The sequence below is a fragment of the Cebus imitator genome, unplaced genomic scaffold, assembly GCF_001604975.1.
Source record: "Cebus imitator isolate Cc_AM_T3 unplaced genomic scaffold, Cebus_imitator-1.0 Scaffold70, whole genome shotgun sequence".
Lineage (NCBI taxonomy): Eukaryota > Metazoa > Chordata > Mammalia > Primates > Cebidae > Cebus > Cebus imitator.
Genome location: NW_016107385.1, coordinates 1,922,632 through 1,948,423, shown reverse-complemented (window position 1 = coordinate 1,948,423; position 25,792 = coordinate 1,922,632).

The following is a 25,792-nucleotide window of genomic DNA, read 5'->3' as shown; positions in this document are numbered from 1 at the left end:
TAAATGATTTTGACTTTGGAACAGAAGATATTTTGCTGAAAAACTCTTCTTAAACCCAACAAGAGAAGTTGTCCTTTCAAAGGTATAATAGTAAACTCATGTCTCTAATAAAGACAATTTGTAAATGGCCTTTCCCCCGACCATTGAGACCATAGTCACATTTAAATCATTTCATCAAAGAAGGAGTTTTCTTATGAGACAAATTCCAAGCACTCAGGCTGTGCTACAGTGAGTTTTTCAAGGGAGGCCACATTTTCCGGGTATTTGGGGGCTCTTGTACATCTATTTAGGGACTCAGAAATAACTTACTTCTGGCATGAACCTATAAAGAGTGTCTTCACAATCCAAGTGCAACTTGAATCACAAAAAAATTAAATCTCAAGACATTAGAGATCTAAATTAAATGGAAGAAATACACATTCATAATGCTCGAGTTTTGTTGCCAGTCTTTATTTGATAAAGCTGCCAAATATACCTCATTTTAGAAGAGCATTGTGAGATATCAGAGAGATGAAAGTTAGACAAAGAACAGTGCTGTCATGGAAAAGGCAACTGCGTGCTCATCACCCCTGCCTAGTGGCGACAGGTGGACCCCTGGATAGGAACCCTGCTGCTGGTTGGCTGGTCGGAGGTGCTGCAGAGAGACTCCTGCCTGGCTCTCACCTTTCTCAGTGGCAAGTCATTGTAGTCCAGACCCAGACAGGTGGAAGAAGTCCACTCCTAACTAGGGTATAATGAAGCATGATGGAATTATATGACCCAGGGACTCTTCTATATCCTGACTGCCACATTCACCAATGGATTTTCCAGGTGAGGACAAGTGGAGACTGATAAAGCTGTGCTGAGGTGAGGCTGCTATTAGTGGGATAGACTCATTCTCTACTTAGAGCCTCGTTATGATATATCCTCTGGGCAGGGAGAAGGATTAAAATTCTTGCCTTAGCAAATGACGTATCCCTAAAAACGAGTTATAAAAGTGGATCACAGATAGTTTTCCTCTGGAATGCCAAGATACCCTGGTATTCCAGAATAGAATAATCCCTCCCCCCCCCCCCCCCCAATTTATTTCTCAGACAAGATGCTCAAGAGTTAGCGTGCTCTGGTAGCATGGAAGGCACAGTGCCTTGTCTTGGCTCTAGGACTGACACCTTAATGAATGCCTTGGATAATCACTGGGCTGTACTTGTGTCTCGCCTTCTCCATTTATATACTGAGTGCTTTATGCTTTGGAGAAAACAGTGTGCTTGTCAACATGACTCTGCCCTGAATGACTTCTGCCAGTGTCTGCAGTTCTTGGTGTTGACCTGTCTTGAGTAAATGGTATGGCTTTAACTGGTTCAAATCCAGTGCAAACTGCCCCTATTCAGAGAACCATCCCCAAACTTCTGCATCCAATGCTCTGTGAGAAATCAAGTAGACAAGTAGACCATGCTCTGGGGAGGGGTTTTTTTTTTTTCCCAAAAGAAAGAAAAACACATTTGGGGAAGAAACAGTTCTACTCTGTGTTTCTCTGTGCTCCTCCTTCCTGGCCCAGGCATATGGATGCTTCTTTCCGGCAACTGGAAAACAGCTGAAGAAAGGCAATGGCAGCTCAGCACAGAGGCAGAATTGCTTAAGAGCCATCCTGAACTCAGGCCTGAAGAGCACTTTTAAAGCTAGCGAACTCGGCAGGAGCTGGCAAGATAAGTGTTGTTGGAAAATTTCTGTGTTTAATTCTAAGTCATCTTCTTTTACTTTCTTCCCTTAAGGAAAGGAATGCAGCAGAAGAGAGCAAATTTATTTATTTTTCCGGACATTCTTTCATCTGCAGAGCATTAGGAACCTGTCTGCTATGGTCCTGGTTTGCTACTGGACAAGAAGGGAGGAAACTGGGGTAATTGGTAGAATGATTCCTTTGATATAAAAAGACAACAATGCAACTGAACAAAATCCACATACCAAGCCTCCAGCTGGGACCTGTTGGAGGAGGGCTTGTAGGAAAGAACCTAAATTGCCCAGATTATAATGTGACTGGGCTTCACTTTTCACTCCGAAATACACAAGCAAACGAAAGACATTAGCATTCTGTGCCGTGCATCTCTCTTAACAGTCACTCATCACATTTCTTACCGCCCTATAACAGCTCAGGATCCCTGATCTTCCTTGATTCTTGGAGCCTTCCTCTATGCTGCAGCCGAGTTTAGTGAGAGAAAGCGTGAGCACAAACATTGTTGCCCCAAACACGGCAGCTTAGGTTAACTCTCCAGCTTCAGCCAGGGTGATGGAGATTGCTACCAAATTTGTAAAGTTATATGTGTGAATTTGTCATCCTGAACTTGTGTGTCTTCTTATAGGAGGGAAACTCATTAAGGAAACACATCCCTATAGAAAGTGTAACTGTCTGGACGTACTTCCTCTTCCTTCAAGTGTATGCTTCCTAACTGCCTGGGGTGACCAGTCCCTTGGCCTCCTGTCTGGGTCAGACGTGGAATGGTTTCTGTCCTAGCTGTCACCCCTGGGACAGTGACACTTGTCAAGATTTAATTGGTTTAGTGCTGAGACCCTGTCCGTGGCGTTTGGTCAGTGGCTAGAGTCCCTGTCGTTATCACCACTCTTTGAAAAACAATTTCCCAGTGGCAACAAATATGTTGGTTAATCAACTGGGGACAGTTTGTTTTCAGACATTTAGAAAGACAGCTACAGGATGTTTTATTGAAATTCTTCATCTTTCCATGAAAAATATTCTAAGATCCCTACAACAAAGTTTATTCTCTCTGTTTTAGTTGAAATCTCCTAGCCCTTGTTAAAGGCTGCAGTTGTAAAGATGACAAAATGAATATAGACGCCTGGGGAGTGACTGGCTCATGGTGGGTTGAGGTATGTACTAGACCCTTTCCCTTGCCACTGGGCTGATTGATGTTGGGTTCCTCTGAGTCTGTGGAATATATCATCATAATTTGGCCTTATTTGTGTCCGTTCTTCTGAAAGCTTGGATAACTGACAGCTTGGTTGTCAATTAAAGTAAATTTTGATTATGATTGGGGGTAAGAGTCACAAAAATGCCATATTTGGTTTAACACATTTTCCTTTTTAGTTAAGAGAAGAAAGAGCCAAGAGTTATTAGCAGCAGTGTCTGCTTCCATTGTGAAAATAAGTTATCTTCGCTGTGAGAATTGTCCTTGGGACTCAGGGCAAATCCAGGCCATAATAATGGCTTTGTCTGATAAGGAAAATGGCAACATGTGGAGGTAGTGATATGGTTCAAGGAATACAAGAAGACCTGGGTTCTTGGAAGAAGGCTGTCCCTTATTAGCTGTGTAACTAGCAAGTCACAATCTCCCTGAGGCCCCGTTTCCTCCTCTGTCCAGTGTGGATAATATTTCTCTGGCCACCTTATGGGGCTATTCTGAAAACCCCAAAAGATACAGTAAGTTTGGTATTATATGGGGATTCTAAAATCATCACCTATGATGAAAATCAAGTATAATAAAATTATCCTCAAGAATAGTACAATTCCATGTAGGAGACAAATATTCTTTTCCCTATTCAGTCCAATACCATCAACATTTTTTTCATTTCTGGGTAGATCGTTGTTTCCTCAGTTGAATCTAAAATGAAGCACTGGAAAACTGTTGGGTATTATGTTTATGACCTGTGTAATGGAATAATCTGTGCACTAACACCCTTTTGACACACAATTACCTATATAGCAAACCTGCACATGTACCCCTGAACCTAAAATTTAAAAAGGGATTATTAGCATTTTCATTTATGGGAGCATGGTTAAACTGGAGATAAAACTGAACCTAAGTTTAACCCATTTTGCTTTCTTTTCTTGTTCCTATGTTCATTGTGTCATCATTCATGCAATAAACTTAATATATAAAATGGCTTATTAAAAAGTAGGATTTAATATAGCTGAGAGCAACGCAAATTCAACACAACTTAGTTCAAAGTTGATGTGATTATGAAATACAATTACCAGCAAAGGTAAGAAAAAAATCTAAAAAGTGAGCAATATATGAAGCACTTGGTTTGCATTTAGAGGCTGTGTTGTACCAAAAAGTGTCTTTTAAACAGTAGAAGCCAGGTTTGGTGGTGTGCACCTGTAGTTCTAGCTACTAGGAAGGCTCAGGTGGGGGGATTGCTTGAGCCCAGGAGTGTGAGGTTACAGTGAGATACGATTGTGCCACTACACTCCAGCCTGGGTAACAGAGTGACACCCTGTCTCAAAACAAACAAACAAACAACCAGTAGAATTTTACTTCATATGATGAGATTCTCCTAAAATGAGAGACATAGCACCAATGGAACCAGCTGGAGGAAAAGCAGTCACATCTCCCTTCTCAGACTCTTGGAATGAAATGGCAGATGGAACCACCCACACTGTGTACATTGTTTCTCTATCCTGTAAATGCTGTAATTGCTTTTCTTTATTGCCTTGTGTGTGTACTTGAATTCTTATAAGTTAAATGCATGCATGTGACTATAGTACAGCAAAAGCTTTGAAAACAAATCAAAGGGCTATACAGATGAAAGATGAAGGGTTGTAAGACAAAGAAGGAGAAGGAGGCTTCTCAGAATGGTGAGTCAGAAGGGCCATGATAAACCCAAAGGTTGCTTTTTGGGGAAGAGCAAAGTAGGGTGCTGGGTGCTGAGGCTACAGCTGCTGTCTAGTTCCTAAGACGAGGATCTCAGCAGAAAAGGTTTTTTAAAAAGCAACTTTGAAGACATACAACAAACTGCATATATTTAAAGCATTCAATGTGATGAGCTATGGTGAATGTATATGCTCATGAAACCATCACCATAACCAATATAACTAACATTTCCATTTTTCTGAAAAGATTCCTCATGCCTCTTCCTAATACATCTTTCCCTCCACCTTGATTTCCAGGCAACAAATGATCTACTCTTTGCCACTATATATTAGTTTGCAATTTTTAGGATTTTATATAAATATATAAATGGAATAATAAATTATGTATTCTATTTTGAGGGAGTTTTGTCTTCTTTTACACAGAGTAGTGATTTTGAGATTCATCCATATTGTTGCATCAACAGTTTGCTCCATTTTGTTTCTGAGTACTATTGTATAGATATGTCACAATTTCTTTATCTAATCACCTGTTGATGGACATTTAGGTTGTTTTCAGTTTTTGTCTGTTACAGGTAAACTGGCTATGAACATTCATGTATGATTCTTTATGTAAACATATGTTTTCATGTATTTGGTGTACAATTGCTGAGTCATTCCAAACATTGCATGGTAGGTTTATGTTTAGCTTTAGAATCTGCAAAGCTGTTTTCCAAAAAATTTGTATCATTTGATATATCCACCAGTAGTATATGAGAGTTTCAGCTGCTCTGCATCATTGCCAACACTTAGTATGAACAGTCTTTTTAATTTAAACCTTTCTGATGGATGTGGAGTGACATCTTACTGTGGTTTTCACTTACATATCCCTGATGACCAATGATGTTAAACATCTTTATATGTGATTTTAGCCCTTTATAGATATTCTTTTGATGTGTCTGTTCAACTTTCATTGCCTATTAAAGAAAATAGGTTATCTAGTTTAATAATTGTAAGTAATTATTGAGTTGTAAGAGTTCTGTATACATTTTAGTTACAGGTCCTTTGGATATTTTCTCCTAGACGGTGGCTTTCCTGTGTGTTTTCTTAATGATATTTTCCATAGAATAAAAGTGTTTAATTGTGATGAAGTAGCATTGAGCAAACAACATTTCTAATAAATGCTCCATTATTTTTATTTTCTTCCCAAGAAAAGTTCTCCTACTCCAAGATTACAAAGCTTTTCTACACCAAGCTTACAAAGCTTTTCTCCCTTATCTTTTTTTAGAAGTTTTATAATTTTATATTTTGCATGAAAGTCTGTGATCCATTTCAAATTACTTTTTGTATATGGTGAGAGGTAGGGATCAATATTCCTTTTTCCCTTTATGGATAGGTAGTTGATTTGGTAGCAATTGTTGGATAGGCTATTCTTTCTTCATTAAATTGCCTTGGCATCTGCTTTGAAAATCAATTGACTGCATATGTGTCGGCCTAGTCTTGACTTCTATTCTATACAGGGTTTGCAGTTGTTATCTGCAAAGAGCTAGGCTATCAGGGACTCATACTTTCATAACAGATCCAGATTCCTCAAAAAGGTTTTTGACATGAAGTTATAATTTCTATTATGAAATTAATATATTGACTCCTAAATCAAATAAGGAAAAGAACAAAAAAGTAGAAAGTAGAGAGAAACATTCATTTATTATCTTACTCTCTGAAGCAAGCTGCTTTTAAGTTGAAAAATACATGTTCTTCCAATTTTTTTCTCTTTCTCTGAATATTTAAGGAACATAATCAGAGGCAGAATCATCTGGTGGTTAAAAGTACAATCTGGAGTTAGACTGCTGATTTTCAAGCCCAGCTCTTCCGCTCATCAGCTATGTTATCTTAGGCAAGTAACCTAATATCACTTGGCTTTGTGTTCCCCATCTCTAAAGGAAAATCTACAACACATGCTTATTTGTGAGGTGGGGTTGGAGTGTATGGGGTTGAGTTAACCTATGTGAGTCAGTTAGTGTAGCATCTAGAACAAAAGATATGCTGCAAAATTCTTGGCTAGCCTCATAATCACCTTCATTGCCTCCATCCATTTTGAAATACTGCTATTTTCTTAGGGCCAGGTAACTCGATTGAAGCAGAGTCCATGAAGAACTAACCATGCCTCACTGTGAGTATGCTTTCATTTTAACATGGCTATCATCTTGCTTTATGCATTTTTGCATATACTTAACAGATGAAGCTGACCGTCTAGAGGGCTAGTGTTCAGATACCAGCATTGAGTTCCATATCCAGTGACGGCCTTGGGCCTCTTGGCAGCTGTTGGACAGTAGAGCTGAATGCCAGTTAGCAGGATGTCCATCCAACATGTGCAGTGTTGGGAAAGTGAATGCCACCCTTCAAAGACCAGGGCATCTCTGAAGAGCTGGCTTCCAATTGCTCTCCAGTTTATCCCCTGCCACGGATATGCCAGGGCTTTAGCAGTGAACTTATTTTGCTCTTCAAGCCTAGAATTCCTTGTTACAAACACAATATGCAATACAAAGATGATGGGAAAATGTTGGTAGATTTTAATTGTTACATATTTAAAAATACCCACATATTGCAAACATAAAAAAATTACCTACAGGTTATTCATGGCTGGATTCACCTTTTATTTTTTTAAAGGCACCAGAAATGTATCCACTTCTAGATTTTATGTGTAGAAATTTGTAGCATGAGAAAGGGCAGCAAAGGTGTGATATAGCTGTGGAACCAGCTCCCTGGAACAGCTGTGCTCTAGTTGTTTAGATTCCCCCACCAGGAAGAAATAAAGGTGATTCTGGTTCATATCACCTTTGAACTAAAGTCTTCTGTTGATTTCATCTTTTTTGAGAAGATACTATCTTTTGTAGTGTAAATCTGCTGAAGAACCCGTGTAGACGGGGAAAGATGACTATTCACATAAATCCTTGGAGACTTAATGGCTGTCCTAGATTTTCTCCATTTGCATGGCTAGATCCAGCTTACCGTTCTCCATGCTGCTCTGTGGAAGCTGCTTTACGAGGGTCCCATCAATGGATGCTGGGCTTGGCCATTGGGAGGCACCAGCAAGAGATCATAGAGTGGGAGGAGAGGAGGGCTGGGTATTAATTCCCCCTTCTCCCTCCCTGCTCTGCTGTTCCCTGAAGGTTTCGATCCTCTGCAGCTGGCCTCTCAGCTATGGCTCTCCCACTCAGGACTCTGGTAGCAGCTCCCTGCTTGGCCCTCCAGGGAGCGAAAAGTTGGCACTTTTCTGCTCTGGCTACTTCTGGAATGCTTGACCCTCCCTGTTGGTTCCCTCAGTCACCCCTGCAGATGGGTCCTTCACAAAGATCTCCCCATTTGGAACACACTATCTGTTTCCTGCTGGGACCCTGACTGACACAAGGGTCAAAATAAGCTCCTCCATGGGAAGCATTGAGAGAGGCAGAAAATAAAGAGAAGGAAGATAACGCTATCCACTCACTGCAGCCGTCTATGAACTGCTGAACAGTGTGTGAAGTGTTTTGCATGTATTCAATAAATATTTACTCAGTGCTTTCTGTGGGTTAAACACAAATAAATAAGACTGTTTCTCCGCTCTCAGAGAGATGACACATGCAATCCTCATAATGACCCTACTAGTGTTATCATGACTTCTAGCATGGGAATGTTGAGTCTCAGAGAGGTTAAGTTACTTTCTCAGGGTCACCAGCAAGTAACTGAAGAGCTGGAATTTGAGCCCTGGCTGTCTGACTGTAAAGCCCATGCCCTCCTCTCTCCACTGTAATGATAGCTGCTCATGTGCCCTCGCAAGTCGGCAGCTGGATGAATTTCAGGAGTGGAGCCGTTTTGTTCAGTGTGGTAATGACAGAAGTGTAGGGAAAGCCTGGAGTCATCCCAAGAAAAGTCCATGGGACTGAACTGCTTAGGGTCAACTGCATTGCGGATGAGCTGCTGGAGCGCTGTGATTGATGGGTGCTGACAGGCAAAGGCGCTGTTGGCCCCGGTAGGCTGAGGATGAGGGATTCAGTTTCTTGTCCCTGGACCTTCCCAGTTCTGCCAGGAGCCAGTTGTTGACAGCAGGAAGAGATGCCTCTTTTGTTCAAGTTCAAGCATTTTCCTCTGCCCTGCCACAGGCATCTGTGTGCCATGAAAGGACTGTGTCTTTTATGGGCAGGAACCTTCATGACGAGGCCACTCTTCTGTGCAGTTTCCTAAAGGACGTGCTAAGCCCCAAGAGGAACAATAAGCTGGCTGGCATATTGTTTGGGGCTTCAGGATTCATTTTTGTGAGGCTTGTTCATTAAATCCTAAAGAGAATGACCTTGGAGTGAACCAACTTCCTGAAGGGACATTCCTGAGCGGCAGCAGGAATGGTCTGAACGCCCACGGCCAGCCCTCCAGGGCTCCCTCAGAGGAGCCCGCGTGTAGCACAGCCCATGACTCATGCCCACTGGGACTGCAGGCTGAAGCCCCCGACAGCTGCCTGATTGTCCTCAGTCTTGAGTCCGGCTGGACCAGGATGGAGTCGGGGAAAGTGGGAACCCTTTTCAAAAGAACCAGGCTTCATTTTTTCTGTGGTTTATTTATAGAATCAATGGGCTCCTCACTAGCTCAAGTTTTCTTCTCCATTCCGCTCTTCCTTCCATTTCTTCCTGCCTCTCTGCTTCCCTTCCTTTCATTTCCCTTTTCCCATACCATTTCTCCATTTCCTCTTTCCATTTCTCCTGCTTTCCCTCCCTTCTCTCTTCCTTGTCTTCTTTCCTTCCTTAAACAGCCACCTCAGTCAGCTTCTGGCATTAGCTTAAATGCTGGAGTCAATGCTTGGAGGGACTTCTTCCTTTTAAGGGTACATCTTTCCAGGGTAATCTAGAAAGTGAGTGTCCCTGACACGTCATCTGTCAGGCACCTCCTGACACAGAAAGGCCTTGGCCTTCAAAGATTCCAATGAGGAAATTACAGGCAATTTAAATGTGAGTGTCAAACTAGAACCTTTTCTTTTGAGGGATTCAAAGAAACACACTATCTTCGTGCCCATTTCTATTGTGATGAGAAAGCAGGGTAGAGGCAGGCCAAGTGTATCAGCACTTGAACAACAACAGAATCGCTCATTTTTCATGGAATCACAATACAGGGTACTTTTAAACTCTTTGCCACTTAGCTTTGGGCAAAGCAAAGTCTAGAATAGGGAAGCCCAGGTTAGCTGTCAGGTTATCCAGCTTGCTGTGTGGGCGTCTCTCCTGTTCTATTCCTCTCTGTTCACCTTGCCCAGAGACAGTCAGTTCTCTTTCAACTTTTCCACTTCATCCCCCTGTGTGATCAACAATGCAGGATTTTCCGTGACCCAGAGAATAGCAGTTGATGATAGAAGCAAGAGCTTATTGCCAGGAATTTTGTTTGTAGAGAAACCTCTAGAGAAGCCCTTCTCCATCCCCACCCTACCCCAGTATCTATCCCATTATGATTGGCCCAACATTCATATAACACAGTCCAAGAAAATGGGCGAGTCAGTCCCCCAAAGGCCTTATAACTTAAAGTGAGGGAAGGTCTAGAGCTGATGTCCCTCTCCCACGCTGCCATCTGGTGTGAACTGTGGGGCGTCCATGAATGAAGCACCTGCAGAGTGTCAGAGTGCCAGGACACTCACCCTGACATCACCTGGCACGCGTATAGAGCTGAGCCCCCCGCAGTTGTGAGCTCATTCTCCAGGGTGGAAAGTGGTGGATTATTTGTGTGTTTTCTGTCCAAAGATGGCTGCTCTGGGCCTGACCTTCTTGGCTTAGGGGGAGGTGATGTCACCCAGCGCTTCCTGCAGCTGCTGTAGCCTGAGAAGTTGCCCTCCACCCCCAGACCCCAGAGAGGTGCTGGAGTTGAGAGCCGGTGTGTGTGGGTTTCATGACCAAAATGTCACTGACTTGTGGCTGCACGGAGAAAGTGGTATTCATCATAGTAAGTGAGTTGCCAGTGGTAGTCTGATGGCTAGAAAACCTGAGCCACCTGAAGTGTGGGCAGGTCCAGATCCCCCGCCCTCTGGGATGTGGCTCCCGGGAGGCCAAGCCCTAGTCTCTTTGGTGTCTGCACAGATCCACTGAATTGTTCTTAGAAAAGATTGAAAGCTCCAAATACAAAAATTGTGTCAATTTTGAAGGGTTTGTGCTGTTGTTGTTTTAAAAATTATTTTCTCATGAGTAGTGACTAATCAAGAATCCTATATTCTAGGGCCTGTTTATCCCAATTAGTTAATTGTAGAATCTCAGTCTGCAGAACAATTAATATGTACTAAGCAAAATGGAAATGTATTCAAATACATTTAACAAGTGCTGAAAATGTAAAATATAGTCATATGTCTCATAACTATGTTTTCTTTTCTTTTTTTTTTTTTTTGAGATGGAATCTCGCTCTATCATCTAGGCTGGAGTGCAATGGTGTGATCTCGGCTCACTGCAATCTCCACCTCCCAGGTTCAAGCAATTCTCCTGCCTTAGCCTCCCGAGTAGCTGAGATTATTGGTGAGCACCACCATGCCTGGCTGATTTTTTGTATCTTTAGTAGAGACGAGGTTTTGCCATGTTGGCCAGGCTGGTCTCAAACTCCTGACCTCGTGATCCACCTGCCTTGGCCTCCCAAAGTGCTGGGATTACAGGCATGAGCCACCGCACTTGGCCCATAACTATGTTTTCATTGATGATGGGCTGTATGTATAACAGCGGTCCCATAAGATTATGATATCTTATTTTTACTGTATATTTATATATGCCTAGATACACAAATGCTTACCATTGTGCTTCAGTTGCCTACAGTATTCAGTACAGTAACATGCTGTGGAGGTTTGTAGTCTAGGAGCTATAGGCTACACCATCTAGCCTAGGTGTGTAGTGGGCTCTATCTTCTAGGCTTATGTAAGTACACTCTGATGTTCACACAGGACGAAATCACCTAATGACACATTTCTCAGAAGATATCTCTGTCATCAAGTGATGCCTGATTATATATATATTTTGAATATTTGAACTATAGTAATGTATATTAGAGGATCAAACAGTCCTGCTTATTTTTTTTTTAAATCTAGCATTTGTCAAGCGTCCCTGCCCATGCCACTGTCTAGCACACTTGCTCTGGCTTGTGGAATCCGCTGTTTCTTGGGCTATTCTCTAGCACATTCTGTCCTAGGTAAGAAGACAAAGCTACAGATGGCGTCTCCTTTTAAAGTTTTTCTTTCTCTTTTTACCTTAATTTGTTATTCATGAAACAGACAGTAATTGAACCCATGTATTTATTCATTTCCATGTTTTTATATTATATTTAAAAATATATGAAATGAAGGGTGCATGAAGGTGATTGAGGTGTGATTCTGACCTTTGAGGACCTCACAAGCCAGTGGATAAGCCGAGGTGGCCACAGGGAAGAAAACAGCTGTAGATATAGAACCTGAGGTCAGGAGAGAGATCTTGCGTGGAGTCACAGATGGGGGTGGTGTGAATAAAGGGTTGTGTGTGGGTGGAAGCTAATCGTAGAGAGGAAAGCATGTAGGGTAGGAAGAAGACTGGGCCAGAGATGGAATTCCAAGAACCAAACACACTCATGGACTGGACAAAGGGAGCGAGTCTGTGAATGAGACAGGAGATGTCAGAGGGCAAAAGGAAGCCCCTCACCATTAGAGCCAGGCTGGGCTCTGAGCAATGTGAGGAGTGCATTGAATTGTCTCCCTGGGCAGGGAGAAAGATGAAGGTCAGTGGTATGGAGTGTTTTGTGTGTGTGTGTTTGTGTGTGTGTGTGTGTGTGAATGAAGGGTAGTTGGGGGAATCTGGCTCATAAATTTTAACCCAATGTGTAAACTGTTCAGTAATATGACTCTGGAACCTGAAAGGTCTTGTGTTTAAGAGCATGAAATGTAAAACCACACAAATCTGGCCTTTGAATACTGGTACTACTTCACAATGACAACAACCAGGACACTTTTTAAAAAACATTTCTTTCTGTTTTTATTAACAAGTTTAACAGGCACCTTCCTTGAATCGGGGGATGTAATGCAAATTATGGTAATCTATGTATAAAACCTGACACTGCATATATAAAAATATGTCTTAAAATGTGCACCATAACACAGTGCAGCAATTAACCCACAGCCCCAACAGGAGTGGCTGCAAAGGCAGGTCTGGTTTGTGGACTCAGGGAGCTCTTGGTCCTGCAGCTGCGCAGGTGAGCCCAGCATGAGAATGGCCTCCTCTGAAGAGGGGGCAGGGGAGCTTTTCTTTGAAGGCAGGACCTCTGCGAGTTCCAAATGTCACAAGTGTGGCAGCAAACAAAAATGGTGCTGAGAAGAAAGGCAGGAGAGAGAAGAGTTGTCCTTCTTTCCCTAACAACAATTTTTAAGAAACCATTTACCAAGGCCTCATACAATGATTGGCACATGGTAAATGCTAAATTAATGCTACAACATCATAATCATGTTAAGGAGATCACATATGAGCTGTTCTTGAGATGCAGACATAATTTCCCAATGACATAGGTGGTATGCAAGTTCAAGTCACAAAAGCAAGGGTAACTTTTGGGTTTTCCCTGCTGTGTAGCATTTCCTGTCTCCCGCCATTATTTCCCTTTGACTTTATCCTGTGTACAAATAAACTGAATAAACAAAACTCCTTTTCCTGGCGGCAGTTCAAAAAACAAAAACAACCACCACAACCTTACCAAAAAGAAAAAAAAAAAAACAGCAAACACTAGAACCTTAAATATCTCTAACATGTCTCTCCATACCGTGACAGTCCTATCTTTTTGCCCATGGGTAACTGTTTTGCTGCAGTTTTAACCTCCTGAATATTCCAAGTGGCTTTAGATGGTATTGATGAAATGCTATATTTTTTTGTTCTTTTCTGGTTCTGGAGGGAAGCGCAGAATGGAAGGTCACTTGAGGCTACAGTAACTAGTAAGGTTTTTGTAATCAGAGAGGGCTCAGTCTGTTTCTTCATCTTCCTTCTGAGGGAGGTGGCTCAATATTGGAGCCTTATATTGGTCTGGACTCTGCGTCTTGGGATCTTCTCGTGAGCAAAGCCTGACCTCACTGCAGCAGCAACCATACATTTGCTGTCCCATCAGAGCCTCTGGTCAACCACCTAGCTGGGTCAGACCCCAGTCCTCACTATTCCCTGAACACTAGGGGAACTCAGATGAAGCTTTCCAAGTTGCTTTGGGAAACTCCTTTCTCTAGGTTTGAGGTGATGAACAAACTTACAGAAAGGAAATCTCCCATGCTTTCTTCCATGGAGTGGGGTAGGGTGCATAGCATACCAACATCTCTCTCCAAAACACCTCATCTCCAGTAACCCCTGACCTGTTTATAGTCTCATGATGGTGACGTATTATAAAAAGGTTATGCAACTGGTTTAAGAACATCTCCTTTGATCATTTGCCGTATGTTTGGAATGTTCTATCTGTTGCTTTGGTATTTCATTCAAAATTTCCCATAACAATAATGATAACACTGTAACTTGACTGCTCATCTCTAGCCGTTGTCCTGTCTCTCTCCTCTCTATCATGACTGAAATCACCAGCCTGGAATTCTCTTCCTCCCCACTTTTCTAGCTGGAATCCACTCATCATTCAGATCTCAGGGCAAGTGTCTCTATCTCCATGTCCCTGTGAGTCCTTCATGTTACATACTCTTGTGTCAGGAATCTTTCTTCTGAGCACTTGTCAGTTTCATTCTTACATTTAGTTATATAGTCATTAATGTTTACCTACTCCTTATCATATCCCTGACATATAGTGACACTCAGTGAATACTTTTGAATGAATGGATGTCTGTATCACCCACTAGACTGTGGTATCTGTTGAAATCCTTCCTCTCAGACTTTAAGACAAAAATATCTTTGTAGCTGTTGCTGAATCATCTTTGCAGTTCTTAATCTGCTTTTAGTGGTTTCCAATAAGATAAGAACATTCTTTCCTAGCTTCATTTCAACAAGTATTTATGGAGTGTCTACTATATCCTTGGCAATGTTTTAGGTATGTTCTGCACATTATTTCATTTGTCCTCAGAGAAACCCTCTGTGGTGGCATTAATACCTGTACTTTAAAGGTGAGGATGCTGAAGCTCAGAAACGCTAAATGACTTGTCCAAGGCATCTAGGCAATAAGTTGTAAATTCAAATTTGATCCCAGATGTGTCTGACACAAAATCTGTTGTCTCTTTATTATACTGTTTTTCCGATATTTAATATCCCTATAATTAGGCATAAAATAATGTGCTCTGAATAAATGGAAGAGCAATCATAAAGAATGACCTATTAATATTCATGTTAGAAGTGCAAAAGCCAAGAGATATGTAGCAGAACCCCGCATTTCATATTGGTATATATTTCATATTATTGCTCATTTGTGTTCCCAACTAAGTAGTAAGCTGCAAATTTTTCTGCACTAGGCAGGTGAAGTTTGTTATTTGCAAATATATCAAAGCTTATTTTATTTTCCACATACGCATCATATGCTGATTCTAAAAAAGGGCGCCCACACTGGCATAGGTTGGTCAGTCTACAGTAACCTGGTTTTTAATATACATATTTTTTGGGTTGTTTACAGACCCCATAGGGTGGTCATGAAAATTGTATACCTTCTTTCCAGTAAAAGGTAGACATTAATTTAGAGCATTATTTTAGAGTCTTAATACTTTGAACTGTATAGAACCCAAGTTAATTACCTATAGTCTGTTTGGAAAGCCTCAGAATTCATCAGTCTGATATTGACTGAGCACCAAGCATAGAGCAGGGTGTAGAAATGAGCACTGAAAATGTTTACAAGAAATCAACATGCTTTATTAAAGAATTATAGAACATTAAAGTGGAGGATCCTCAACCCACGTTTCATCTAACCATTGCAAGCATTAGGAGGGTATTTGCATTAGGTGATCTTTAGGACTTCTATGTAGTTGTTCCCAGTCCTAAAGTTCTGTGAAAATTGGAATCCAATCCAAGCACTTTGGAGGCCAAGGTGGGTGGATTACTTGAAGTTGGGAGTTCAAGAAAATGCAAATCTGCTTTTCTACTGCGAATATATCTATGCGTACAATATCAGTTCATTGTGAACACCTTTTCATCTTCATGGTATTTGGTTATTGCCTGGACTAGGATGAGACTTCTGTTGCTAATAAGAGGGTTCAGTCACCTTATACAATCCAGAACTCCTCAAATTTCTCCACAATTGTAGTGATATAAGCTGCTGATCTCGTTGGTTAAATTAATGACTGTACTTTCTGGTATTTTAAAGCAAATCATTCTGAGTTGCTCAGAGGTGTAGAAAATTAGGAAACTGGCTTTTGCCATGGGATACAGATGAATCAGACCTGCTCACGTGTGAATTGTCACAGCTTCGAAGCATCTCTGGATGACATGTGACTTACTGGATGAACTATAATTGAAACTCACAGGTATGGAATGAACATTATAGGCAAAACTGCTCTTTCCTAGGCAAGGAATTCTATGTGGATTTCATTTTCATCCCATGTAATCCTCACAACAGTCTTAAAAGTGACTCCTGGTACTTTTTGACAAATGGCACTGTGACTTGAGAAGTTAAATAACTTACCAAAAATCACATGCCACTGACTGGCAGAATCAGGATCCAAGCTCAGGTTTTCCAGTCTAAAATTCCTGCTGCATCACTCTTTTTTTTATGCTGTCAAAAATGACAGACATCCCCCTTTGGAGCTACAGAGAAAGCCGGGCTCTTTGCACAGACTCAGCTCAATCCATAGCTCTGCCATGAACTGGTTGTGTGACCATCAGCATGTTACCTAGCCTTTTTGTGCCTGTTCCTTCATCTGTAAAATGAGGCTGGTAGCAGTACCATTTTATACAGCAGTTGTGAAGATTAATGAACTAATATGTAGAATACTGCTTAGAGTAGTACTAGGTAAATAGTAAACCCCCAGGAAATATTAGCAATTATTAATTACTTGAAGTTCTCTGCCCACTTCCCTGAGCTCACAGTCTTCTACTGCACGAGGCCTACTTTTCTGAGTTGAGACCATGAGAGGCATGTTTTGTTATTTAGTACGATCAACTTCTAGGGGGACTGTGGCCTAATTAATTACAGACTACTTTTTGAATGCAAGATTTTTAGAATGATTTTGTGGCAAGTTTTCTTTCCCACTTAATTTTGGCAATAAAAAAGCAAAATTAGCTTATTTTTCTTCATTCTTGCCTGCTAACAATAGGTTGATGTCTGCCGGCCAGACTAAGGGGACAACCTTTTATGTATGTATTTATTTATTTATTTTTTATTTTTTATTTTTTGAGACGAGTTTTGCTCTTGTTACCCAGGCTGGAGTGCAATGGTGCAATCTCGGCTCACCGCAACCTCCACCTCCTGGCTTCAGGCGATTCTCCTGCCCCAGCCTCCTGAGTAGCTGGGATTACAGGCACGCGCCACCATGCCCAGCTAATTTTTTGTATTTTTAGTAGAGACGGGGTTTCACCACGTTGACCAGGATGGTCTAGATCTCTTGACTTCGTGATCCACCCGCCTCGGCCTCCCAAAGTGCTGGGATTACAGGCGTGAGCCACCGCGCCCGGCCCTATGTATTTATTTTTAAACTTCCATTTTGACAAACCCAGTGGCTCTTTTTCAGCTACTAATGCAGATGATCTGCTTTTATTGCAGGCCTGCCAAATAATCAGTCCTCTCTTCTGGCCTCTGGACTCTGACTTCCCTGAGGACAAGCACCACTGACATGTAGCTTGTCTCTGTCACACCCCTGCCTAGACAGGGCCTGGCATGTAGTGGGCAGTCAAGAGATGTCTGTAGAATGAACGAATGAATGAATGAATAAATGAATGGGCGCACAATTAGAGCGTCCCAAACCTGGCTGTTTTGGGGAGCCACGCTTGCTTGCCAGTTGGATGCCAACATCAACCAAGGATGTTGACAATGAGAGAAAATCCATAACCCCCTAGGCTCAGAGCTTTCTCAGCTAGTTGCCAGTATGTTTGAAAGAAGCCGAGTAGGCCAGCCTGGAGAATGTGCCCCATTTCCCTCTGATGAGGCTTGGCTCTGTGTCCTCACACAAACCTCATCTCCAATTATAATCCCCACCTGTTGAGGGAGGGAAGTATCACAGGGGCGGTTTCCCCTGTGCTATTCTCGTGATAATGAGGGAGTTCTCGCGAGATCTGAAGGTTTTGCAAGAGTCTGGCATTTCCCCGGCTTCCATTACTCTCTCCTGCTGCCTGAGGAGGAAAGGGTCTTGCTTCTCCTTCGCCTACCATGATTGTAAGTAACGTGAGGACTCCCCAGCCATGTGGAACTGTGAGTCAGTTAAACTTCTTTCCCCTATAAATTACCTGGTGTCGGGCAATTCTTTATGTGTGAGAACGGACTGATACAGCCTCTTATCCGTGTGGATTTTTTGCGAGGTAGGCTCCAGAGCTGTCTTTCCCCACCCCTCTATCACCTGTCTGGTGTCACTGCATGGCCCAAATGGCTGGCTGAATGACACTCTATCTTGGTAAATCATCATGATTCATTTTTTTCTTGAAAAATGTTTTTTGCCTTAAACATGTGTTAACTGGATTGGCCTTGAAAGGGCCCTGTACTGGATGAAGCTAATGTGGTTACTATCTTATTTATGTTACCTTCTTGAGAGTGGTTATTTAGCTTAGACTTTCTTTGAAGAAGGAATAGCTAAATTGCCTCAAAGGAATATTCTTTTTCCCAAATAGGAATTCTATGGTCACAGCTTATCTCAGCAAGAACCATATACTTGTGAGGAAGTGAGCCAGATTCTCCCACTATGATTTTACTGGAATTCTCCACAATTCCTGCAGTAACTTGATGCTGACCTTATGTTTCTTTCAGTGATGATACCCTACAGTCTCCTTTTTTTGAATTGGGATGCTAGCAAGAGACACTTAAGCTGGCTGAACAACGTAGAATGAAAGTTTGTGAGAGGAAAGTTTCATCCAGATCTGGAAAAACTCAGAATGTGTTTTTAGAAAAGGGTGGCAAGTGTTCCTAAAGCATTTGGGTGGAACTGATTTATAGTAAGAATTCTACTTAATAGTAGTTTGGAATGTAAGGCAGAGAAATCTGACCTCTGGCTGTTTAAAATCAAAACAGAGACGTGCACAATCTCCCAAGTGTTCTGTCTCTGTGCAGATGATGCTCAAAGCCACATCATCAAGCCTATTCTTACACTACCTGCCATTGCTGACTAACCCTGCAAACCAATACCTGGGGAGCCACGTTTCCTGCCTCTAAAATGCCTCAGATGTTTCTTGCTGCCCCCATTAGCACTGTTATAACCCCAGGCTAGAACTCAAAGCCTCCACTTGGCGGCATCAGGATGCTTTCTGGCTCTGGTGTGGTTTCTGATCAGCAGCAATCAGCATCACCTGGAACCTGTCAGGAATGCAGATTCTCAGCCCTGCCACAGATCTACTGAATCAGAAATTCAGAGGGTAGGGCCCAGTGATCTGTGCTCCAACCAGCGCCTGCACGTGACTCTAAGGCATGCTGAGAATTGAGAATCATGGCTCTAGGCTGTCTCACTCTAACTCAGAGCACGAAATCCTGATGCCTATTAGAATCACCTGCAGTACTTAACACTCTAGACCAAGTAAACTGATTGGGCTTGAAATTAAAACACCTCTCCAGGTGATTTTACAGCCAAGGTGGATAACATTAACCTGTCATCATAGCTTAAATGAAACTATCAGTTACACACTCCTTTTGTTCTTTTCAGAACTTGTGATGGTTTCTGGCTTTCCACTGCTCAAGTTCAAACTGAGTTTTTTAAAGAATCCTCAAGTATAGATTAGGGAAACCGCCTACATCTGGGGCCTGCTTTGTCTCAAGAGCCCATCCCCTCAGTTCCGTTCAGGATTAGGCTCTGCTTGGCTGCAGGAAGCCAAGCATGTCAGGAGCCCTTCTTTTTCATTAGTCATCTCCCTGCCCTCTTTCCCTTTCCCAGGACCCCAGTCCTCAGGGCTGTCCACACCAATTTGTGTGAGCAGCCAAGTCCAGCCGACTTCAGTGCTGGTCATGAGCCCTGAGGCCAGGTCCAAACAGTGGCAAGAGAGAACAGGGCTGGAGGAGGGGTGGAATTTGAGCACAGTATGAACTGGGAAGACTGCTGCAGCCTGACTAAATACCAGCAAACTGCACCAAAGCATGGCAGAGCAGCCACACCTAGGTCAAGCATTTGCAGTGTGATGGGAACAGAACTCTCCATGTTGTCTTTCCTAAGCGGCCAGACTTGGCCGTAATTACCTAGACATGAGTCTATGGCCCTGTGAGTGGGGTTGGGCATTGGCAGGAAGACCAGCTCTTGGGGTGGGATAAGTTAGATAAAGCATGGTGTCTGTGTCCCTGACCAACCCATGGGCCCAAAGAAGACACTCCCTGGCCACAGTGATGGTCCTGCAGCTTGAGGCTAAATGTAGATGTCTACTCTACTGCTTGAGATGGAACTTCTCACGCTCCCAGTCACAAAACCCAACTTCAGTAATAGGGCTTTTGCTTTGTGGTTTTTTTTTTTTTTTTTTTTTTTTTTTTAGAAGAGAGGATCCTAACTTGAAAAGGTTCTGGTTTTGGTTTTGTTTCAATTATAAAATCTATGTCCAAAAAGCTACTCTGGCAGAGATAAAGCATACTTTTCTAGGAATTTTGACTGTTCAAGTTGTGAGTTTCAGATTTCCTTTGGTCACAATCTAAATGTTTGAATAATGTGATTAAAATACTAGTATTGATTGTGCGGGGAATTTTGGGACAATCTTTATAAAAATCCAAGTTACAAAAACCCTAATTTTCACAAAAATTGTAATCTTACTGACGAAGACACTGAAAGTCAGGGAAGGTGAGGGATTCCTCACGTTAGAAAGTGTGAAACTAGGTTTGCAGCCTCAGCTTGGGGGACAGAACAGCTCTTTTCAGGACTGTAAATACCCGTCTGCCAGCCAGCCACTCATCATTTGCCTTAAATGCTTGTTAGGAAAAGTAAAAATAAGGTAATTCAGTGTTAATATATAGATACATATCTTTATGTATCTATATATCTATATGTATTTATAAAAATTATATTACATATTTATATTTATATTAATATATAAGAAAATGTTATATCTATATAATAAACAGATATGTATAATATTTTTAGAATTGCACTAGAGCCCATAGTTTTCAATGTGCTTTTATTTCATGTATCTTATTTGTTCTTTCCAGCTAAGCCTTTATATCCCTGTATTAGAGGAGAAGAAAGTTGCTATATTATAGGGAGCTCAGGAGGTGACTTGCCTGAGGTCACACTGATAGCAAAGGGCAGAGAGGAGACTCTGATGTCATCACCCGCACTGAGTCCCTTTTCTCTCTGTTATATCAGACTGTCCTTCCCTGTGACAAGCATTATGGAGACAATGATAAAAATGGGTCCGCTCCAAAGCCCTGCCTCCCTGTGTCCATAACCCCTGCCACATAACTTTGCTGCTCCCTCTCACCACCCATTGATTCCAGCTGGCCTTGGGACTTGCTTTGTCCAATAGAATGTGATAGAAGTGAGTTTCTGGGGCTTCTGTGCCCAGACCTTAAAGAGGCTTTGCATCCTCCACTTACCCTCTTGGATCCCAACCATCGTGTACAAAAGTCCAGGCAATCCTACTGGAGAGGGAGGTCACGTGGAGAGAGAGACATTCCAGCTGACAGCCAGCAGTAAGGCCCAGGCATGTGAGTGAGACCTCCTTAGATTCTCCAGCCCCAGCTGAGCTGCTTCGGCCAACACCATGTGCAGCACAGATGAACCTTCCTGTTGAGCCTTGCCCAAATTCCTAACCTTCAAGACATTTATGCAATAAAACAGTTGCATTTTAAGGACGTTGGGGGTAGTTTGTTACACAGTAATTGATAACAGATACACACTGGCTTTAGTACCATGAGATTGCAGAATAACCAAGCTGTATGTTCTTCCTTCTAAAACTTGTCAGTTTGTCTCTATCTGCTAATTTTGTTCATACTATTAATATCCAACGACCTGAGACAGATCAGGTGAAAATGGAAACTGAGATACATTTAGGGAGGTTGCTACTTTATTTTTGGACTATTCTCCTAACCTCCATCCTAGTCAGAACCCTAGCCCTTGCCCTAAATGTAATCAAAACCCTAGACACTGCTTCTGCTGTGTCCTATCCAACTGAAGTCATTTTCCATGACTGATTGGACTTGGGGCAGACATGAAAAAAAAAAAAAAAAGAAAAAAAAAACAACAAGATTATCTGTATACTCATCTCTGAATAGTTTATTAAGGTATCTGGAGTATGGGGTTGGGGGAAGGCCCAGGGTGAGGTAAAGGAGAGAGAAATGTCAGATTAACTACTTACTGTTAGTGACTGTGTGTTCCCGGACAAGTTCATTACCACATCAAGCCCTGGATGCCTCATTTGGAAAGTAAGCCGGTTGGGTTCAGTATGTTCATTTTTAAGTACAAGGTACAAGCTCGGGGAAATCCACCCCACCTTTTTCTAGAGCCTTGTGATTCTTTAAAGCTCCACCGAAGCTTTCAGACAGGCTCTTCCAGGCTAGCTGGGTACCACGGGTCTGGCAGCTTGCTGGTGGCGTTACCTTGAGAAAGGAAAGCGTGTCGTAAATTGGTGAGGGACAGTTTTCAGGCAGGATATTTGGAAAATGTTCATTCAGAAGAAATTGGAATCTCGTCAAAAATGTAGATGGAAAAACTGCTCCGGCCCAACCCAGCCTGGAGCACAGCTATACATACTGAGCTGAAATATGCCTTCTCCCTTGCCAATCACACAGCCAAGTAGGAGGCCCCTTGTTTTCTTCCTCAAAGAGAAATTTCTGGACACAAGAACTGCTGCTTTATTTCAGAATGTCATCATTTCTCAGTTATTTTGTCCTGGACTGTTTACCCAGTAATAGTGGCTTATTGCTGTCTCCTGTGTGGCCTGAAACAGCTTCCCGCTAGGGACCCCTGGGGCTGCTGCAGAGACTGTCCTTGGCACATGCTGGGAAGGGAAATAGGAGGCCCTCAGAGCTCTTCCCTCCACAGTCCCTCTTTCTATTTTATCCTCTGCTGTGGCACATACAGTTACCTCCTTATAGGAACTGGCAGCAGGAAAGTATCTCAAGCAGTTATCCCAGCCAAACCCCCACTCACAAGCTGGATGAGGCTGGAGCCATCAGAAAGCATCTTCTTTTAAAGAGAAGGCTTTGTAGCTTTTTGCAGATTTTACCAAACCCAATATGATCCTTGCCCATTATGGACATTTTTCTTTAGGTCTGATTCAAATTCCGCTAGTTGCAAGGCGAGTCGATGTCTATTGCCTTGTGTTCAGGAATGATGATGCAAAGTTGCCTCTCCTCTTCTTCCTGTGTTATCTACAGTGGCTACAAGAGACTGTTGGGTGGGAAGATGGGAGTCAGAAGTAGATTTCATTCTAGCTGATTTTTTTTTTTTTTTTTTTTTGGCCAGTGCTTTCCCATGTCTATGATTAAAAGCAACGTTACTTACACAGCTCTGGGTTTGGGTGGGTTCTATGAAAGAACAACTAATGACCCAAATGGTTGTAGAGGCTTTCCCTGAGTGTACAGCTTAGCAGAGAGCAAGCCTCATAGATCTAGCATGTAGAAGAGGAGGTCACCAGGTGAAAATGGTCACACCTTTCCAGTAGCACTCACTGCCATTTCCCAAACCAGGTGTGCCCATCTGCAAGTTTGGAAGATAAGCCCCATCAGAGTTTAGGTAGATAGCAGTTTCACTCATGTCCCATTGCCACTGCCCATGTACTCTGGCAATATGGCTCTATAGGAGATGTATGATGATAACGAGGCCTCTGTGCCAGTTATCAGCTTATTACTGGTCAGCTCCAAATCCGCTGTTTGTGGCCTTGCTTGTCATATTGGAACATTTCTCCACTGCCAGCAGGCAGAGCACTGGCAGGACCCTGGGGGATCTTCTCCCTTCTTCTGATGTGCTGCTTTTGGCTTGCTCCTGAGGCCTGCAGTGGCCAGCGGCTCAGTGATACCCACTGATGCTCATCCCAGGTTGCCAGTGCAAAGGTGTGATTCCCTGACCGGTGGCATCTCAGCAGAAGGGAAAGTTTCCCTCTTGTGCTTTGCTGCCCTGCTGCCTGCTGATCCGCTGTGGCCGAGAGCTTCCCTGCCATCCATGTGTTGCAGTCATGTCCTCTCCAAGGAGGTCTGAATCCCAGCCTAGGAGGTGGGGTCTCACTTCCAAGTTTGTTTCTTGGGTTCTGTCTCTCAGATCTAGGATATTCTTTAGAGCTCTTTTAAAATTCCCTTTTAGTAGCGAATTTCCCATTCATAGTTCTTTGTAATAAACCTTTTCAGTTCATATTGCTATGTGCCCTCTGTCTCCAGGTGGGGCCCTGAGTGCTATACCCTTTTACCAAGATCATCTCATTTAATCCTAATAATATCCTTATGAAGTAGGTGTTATCAGCAGATCTATTTTACAGGTGAGTAAACTGTAGCTTAGGGGGCAGTTCTGAGAGGCCCATCCAAGTTTCTGACTTCAGAGCAAATGATGTGGAGACCAATGTAGGTTTTTTTTTCCCAGTTTCCCAAAGAAATTTCCAAGAATCCCTAAGCTAGTCACCTACTTATTGGCTTCAGTTTCTTTATTTATAAAATTGGCATTTTTGTCCCCACCTTGAAGGAGAAGAGCTGCAAATGGTATTTGTAAATCTGTTCATAAGCCTGAGTGAAAATAAAGCATTCTAGGCTGAGATACGAGGTCTTGCCGGGCTTATTGTCTTTCTTTGCTTTTCCCACTCACAAGGGGTCTGAGTCTTCTGACTGTTCTCTGATGACCACCATGTCTACCCAAATGGACATCCATGTCTCTGAGAGGGACTCTGGTATAAAAGCCTCATGCTATAATTTTGGAGTCGCTGTTTTCTGTCTTCTCTCCATCCAGACTCAAATACTATTGTAGGAGCTGCTGGACTGTCCTTTAATTAGGTGAAAGATCACTGGCTTATCTCTCCCAGGCAGGGTCTGATGGATGGAGCTTTCTCCTGCCCTGCAGGAGGAGAAGTAATGTTTAGGACGCATTGATGTTGCCTTGGCAAGAGTATGTTCCCTGGCTTTTGCATGGAAGGAAGCCTAAGCAAAAGGAATCCTGAAAAAGGCAAAGGATATTGGTTAAATCCATTCTTTTGATGAAAGAGATTGATTTTCTTTTCTTCCAAAAGAAATGGAGCTTTAGAAGAAACAAGAGCTAGAGATTTATTTTTTCTTGAGGGAGGCATTTGGAAGTTCAGCATCTAGGTTTTCTGCAGAGGAAGGGCAGTCCTTGAAATACGGTCGGGCTAAAGTCATTAAAATATTTTTACCATGCAGTGTGGAATTTGAAAATGTGCTGGGTTTGTCTTTTGATTGCACCGGAAGAAGCAGGCTTTCCCTCTTGATGTGTGGTCTCTGGCATCCGGGTTCCTGGGTAAGATACAGGAGGCTGGTGCCTTAGGAGCCTCTGTGTGCCACAGCCCTCGATTACCTTTCACGGTGCTGACCCAGTGCAGACAAGAGGCTCAGCCTCAAATTCTTGCCTTGTCACCTACTCATTGTGTGATTCCAGGCGAGTTATTTCATGTCTTTGGGTGCTGGCTTCCTCCTGTATAACAATTGGCAATGATAATAATAATACCTGCCTTCAAAAGTTGCCAGCATTGAGACGACAGAGATCATTGGGCGGTACTTAGTGGCCGTTCCACTAGCAATAGTTTCCTTCCCTGTGTTCCTCTGTGTCTGAGCTTAGCTGAGGTTTGTCTTGAAGAATAGGGTGGAGTGTAGTGATTTGCAAGCAGTGTTTCCCAGTTAATAAAGGATGGATGAAACCATGTTATTTTCATCAACTTGGATGAAACTGGAGGCCATTTAGTGGAATAAGCTGGTGAAGAAAGAACATAGCATATTCTCACTACAAAATCTGATCACATAGAGATTGTGAGTGGAAAGATAGAGAGCAGAGACTGGAAAGGGTGGGTGTGGGAGTAGGGGGAGGATGACGAGAAGTGGTTAAAGGGTGCGAACATCAGCTAGATAGAAGGAATACATTAGATGTTTGATAACAGTAGGGTGACTATAGTTCAACAAAAATGTACTTGGGAGATGGACACCTTAAATACCCCGGCTTGATCACTACATGGTATATACGTCAAACTAAATTTCACATGTATCCCATATATTTGTATTAAACTCTCAAAAAATAAA